This window comes from Salvelinus sp. IW2-2015, linkage group LG4q.2 (assembly GCF_002910315.2).
Source record: "Salvelinus sp. IW2-2015 linkage group LG4q.2, ASM291031v2, whole genome shotgun sequence".
Classification (NCBI taxonomy): domain Eukaryota; kingdom Metazoa; phylum Chordata; class Actinopteri; order Salmoniformes; family Salmonidae; genus Salvelinus; species Salvelinus sp. IW2-2015.
The window spans coordinates 16,556,742-16,561,356 of record NC_036843.1 but is presented as its reverse complement, the minus strand read 5'-3'; positions in this window follow the sequence as shown (position 1 = coordinate 16,561,356).

Sequence of the window (4,615 nt, the reverse complement as noted above, 5' to 3'; positions counted from 1 at the left end):
GTTCTCACCTTTTATAGCTTGAGGTTGAAGAATCTATGTGGTGCCTGAAAGGGTACATTACTCTCAATTTCACCTGTAAGGTAATCCAGTGCTCGTGAAGAATAGCGAGATTTGTCTAATACACGTCAGGACACTGACCTAACTCTGATCATTTATTTCACTCACACCTTTTAATCCAAGGACGTGTAAATTCCRTTTCTTTAGTTTCTTGTAAGCTACCATGTTTTAAACACAGCAATCTCCAACTAAACATGTGTACAGAACATCCTCAAAACACTTACCAAATGCCTATAAGCCACCATCATCAATTAAATCAAAACACACKATTTCTTTCTCCTTTTGACACCTAAACCTTTCTCGTGAACTTTGAAATAACCCAATCCATTTGCAACAGCAGAGTAAGTGTCACTTTTGCCTCTGTGTTCTGGAACTAGCAGGTGAACCTCTCTCTCTTCCTCTAACACCCCCACAAACAAGAGACAGTCTGCCCTTAACACACAGAGACTAGCTCTGTCTGTTAGTGTGGATGGAAGGCTTCCCTCCTTATCTGCCTGGGTAATTGGTGTCTTGTTTGGTTAAATGATTAGAGGGCTGAAACTCTTTGTGTGGTCTTGCAGATTGAACAAACAGGCACCAGTAAGGAACCCTTGTCCAAAAACCACAACTCTCACCAGAACCAGATGGACTTGTGCAGGTGATAGTTGTGGTAGCTGGAGTGTTGATGGTTAGTTAAGATTTGACAACTGGGCCTCATTTGAAACCTATAAAATGCTAGTCGCATTTGATCTCCAAAAATGGCACTATGAAGTTATTCTCCAGATTGGGGAATAACAAATTATTTGGACAACTATGCTCACGACTGTAGCCTAAACATGCTTACTCAACAGACTGATAATGTGTCTGTCAGTGTCAAGATGTAGTCTAAAACAACGCATCGCTTTACTCTCAAATAGTCATATCTGTTTTCTACAGAATAATAACTGAGTTTACAAAATGATTGGGGGAAAATACATAAAACCGCATTGTAATGCTAATTTAGCTAACGTATGTCCTTTGCTCTGTCCCTTTCTCGTTCTGATACAGCACCCTGTCCGGCGTTCATTAGGTGTCTGAATGTACCTCTCTGAGTGGCTGAGCTCGGCCTTGTCTTGTGTGGCGTGCTGTTATTCACCAGTGACAGCCTAGATTTCAGCAGCCTGTACTTCTCTCCCCTCATCACTCGGAGGGTGGGCTCCCTCTGTAGTCTCTCTCTCCCACATACAGCCAGGCACAATGCCCCAGCCAGCCGAAAGGATTATTAAGACAAATTTCCATGCCAAGCCCCTCTCGTCTCCCTCTTTTATTTCCCTTCACTCTCTCTCTCTTTTCTCTTTCTTATATTCTTCTATCTCAGAGCTCTCCTCTAAAAAGCATGTAGTGAGCGGCGGCGAAAGGGGCGGTACAAGGCGGCTCTCTTGTCACAGTGGTTCCAATCAGCATGGCAAAGCTCAGGGATCATGTTTGATAATGTCAGATGGCCTAGAAAATTAAAAACCCAATTAAAGGAGCAGTCCGGGGGTCAGCTCTTCTGCATATCAAAAGCCCTCCTCTGGCTTCCGCCGCAAATTTACTATCTGTTAACAGCTCACTTTGCCTCGGGCTTGCAACAGCCACCTGCCACTTAGCGGAGTAATACATGCTTTCCCCCTCTCCTCTCCTCTCCCTCTCCTCTCTCTCCTCTCCTCTCCTCTCCTCTCCATCTCCTCCTCCTGCTCCTCGCCTCTCTCTGCCTCCTCCTCTCCTCTCCTTCTCCTCGCCTCTCCTCTCCCTCCTCTCCCTACTCCTCTCCTCTCTCTCCTTCTCCTCTCCTCTCCCTCCTCTCCCTCTCCCTCGCCACTCGCCTCTACCGCTCCTTCCTCTCACAAGACAGGCCAGGCTCAGCCACGCGCACTCCTCTCCTACATTCTCTTCTCTTCTCTTCTCTCCTCTCTCTCTCCTCTCCCTTCTCCCTCCTTCCTCCATTTTCCCTTTCCTATCTCCTCTTCCTCTGCCTATCCCATCTCCTTCCTATCATATCCCCTCTCCCTATCTCCTCTCCTACCTATCCCGCTCCTCTGTTCTCCGTATCTCCCTCCCTTCCTCCGCTTTCAGACAATAATAACTCTTTGCCAGGCCTAGATTATTGTAAAGTTACTTATTGTGCTGTTTTATACCTTCTAGGCTAGACACAGTAAGAGTCTGTCATAGGCTATATAATTGAGTTTAAAAGTAAGAGTAAGGCAGAGAGAAGTAAAAAAGAACATATAAAGGTGCCCTTATTTATATACTTTACATCATGTTAACTAAATCTCATTCTCCCTTTAATCCACGACTCGCAACCTACATTTCTGTTCAATATATTGATCTGTCTCCTCCTTGAAAAATAACCAAAACGTTTCTCCCATTTCTTTTTTCGTTTGTCCCCTGAGTTACTCTCATTGATTCATTTCATTCGGTACAGTCGGTTGGGAAGTAAGGACATAGAGAATTAAATGGGGAAGCCAAGTTTATATGGTATTTTGTGTTCTAAGGGCCAGACGCATTAATATCAGATCTTGAATGCTTGGTGTAACAGGGCTGGAGGCATTACAGGAGCTCTCCTCGCAGCTCCAAGTCAGCCTTATTAAGCCAGCTGTGAGTGAAGGATGCAGTCGACGTTTCAACGCCTCCTAGTGCAGGATCCAAATGCAAGTATACTACAACATAACTACATCACACCACACATCACACACACCGTGACAACTACACACACACCACACACACATACACACACACACACACACACACACACACACACACACACACACACTACACTTTCTGTTCATTGGGACTTCAGGCAACATCGGAGGCTTCGCCTTAAAATGTTCTTGTACCATGTTGCTCTCTCTTTCTGTTTCAAAACAAATGGATTAAATGGGGTTCCACTAGGTTTGATCAGTTCAGGTATCTCTGTGGTGTGAATAATTGTAACAAATCATCAAATCAAGCTATATTTATACAGCTCCTTTCATACATTGACTGCATCACAATGTGCTTTACAGGAAAAAAACTAATCAAATACGATGAAAAAAAAGCGGAAATATTTAGTACACAACAAACATAAGATAAGAAGAATGACACAAACTGAACTAAAAAGCACCCTAAACTAAAAAAGCACCCTAAACTAAAAAAGCACCCTAAACTAAAAAAGCACCCTAAGGAAAAGCAAAGCTAAAACTATGTCCACAGTTTTGGTATGAGAATGCTGTATCACGATGTGAATGAGTATTGCAATTGATGAGCATGATATTTGGCAAAGTGACAATGTTCTACTTTACATGTTTGGAAATGCAGGTGTTTTACCATATGCCTCATGTATGGCCAGCTGAGAAATCCTTCTTTAGGATCCAGAACATGTTTTCCTTCAGATTTTCTTGTTTTTTTAACAGTGAAATCACAAGTCGTCAACTTCAGGTCCTTTAGCACCATCTAATTTACATGAATGACTTGATAATGCACATTAGCAGACTATTTTAAATGATCACATCCTTCCAATCAATTTCTCCCCTTGTTCCTCTCACCCAAATGTCCTGGTACATTCACGTTCCCTCCCTTTTTCCCCCCAAACTTTCATATTTCTAATGACAATACAAAAAAATGCTTTTTTTCACAGAAACAATATATAATAATATGTCAACACCTAAAGAAAATAAAGAAAAAAGATTGAACAATTTCCRAACTACGTCGGTGGTGGGGTGAATAGGACATTCATTTATTTTCTTTTGTGGTGCTGGGTATTTTTTTCCATCAGGGTGACAGTCGGGTCTTGTGAGGGAGAGCAGAGCGAGGGGAAGCTAAAGACTGGTGCTGCATGGGAGATAGGAGGGTGACAGCTCACCTGTCAGACCAGCTCTCAGCCCTGCRGGCATGCTGAATAAGACCTGCTTTCATTCTCTTGGAAATTCAAAGGTCCAACCAAGAATACTGTGTGAGGGGAAGAAAACATTTCCTCTCACAATTCCATATTTCGTAGGTATATATTGTATTTTCACCATCCATCTTGTTTTTTATTACATGTATGTGTCGCTCCCTCGCATTAGCCTGGAATCCAGCGAAAGAGTAATGATTAGAAAATAAAGAGACGGGGGGGTGAAGAGAGAGAGTAGAGGGAGAGAGAGAAAATGGCAAAGAAAGAGAAAGAGAGAGTGCCCTGTTGACAGAGGCARGTGTCTGACAGGATGTTGATTGCTGGAACAGACATGAACCTTGTTAAACAAATGTCCTGAATAAATGAAGAGGATCTGAGAAACTGCTATGTGGCAAAATCACTAGGAAACTTTCACAATTTGATCATGTCAAACAAGAATAGTCATATCTTCTTATGACAGGTAAAACTCAATGCAATTCAACTCCTGGACCTTAAAATGAGGAAAAATGATTAATTTAAGATGAAGCGTCTTCCTATGAGGAAGCACTAGATTTATTCATAATTATGATTCACAAAACATAGTAATATGTCATATACCCTACACTGTACACTTGTCAATGTGCGTGCACACGTATCGGTGAGTGTGTGTGTCGGTGAGAGAGCGTGTCGGTGAGAGCGCATGTCGTTTAA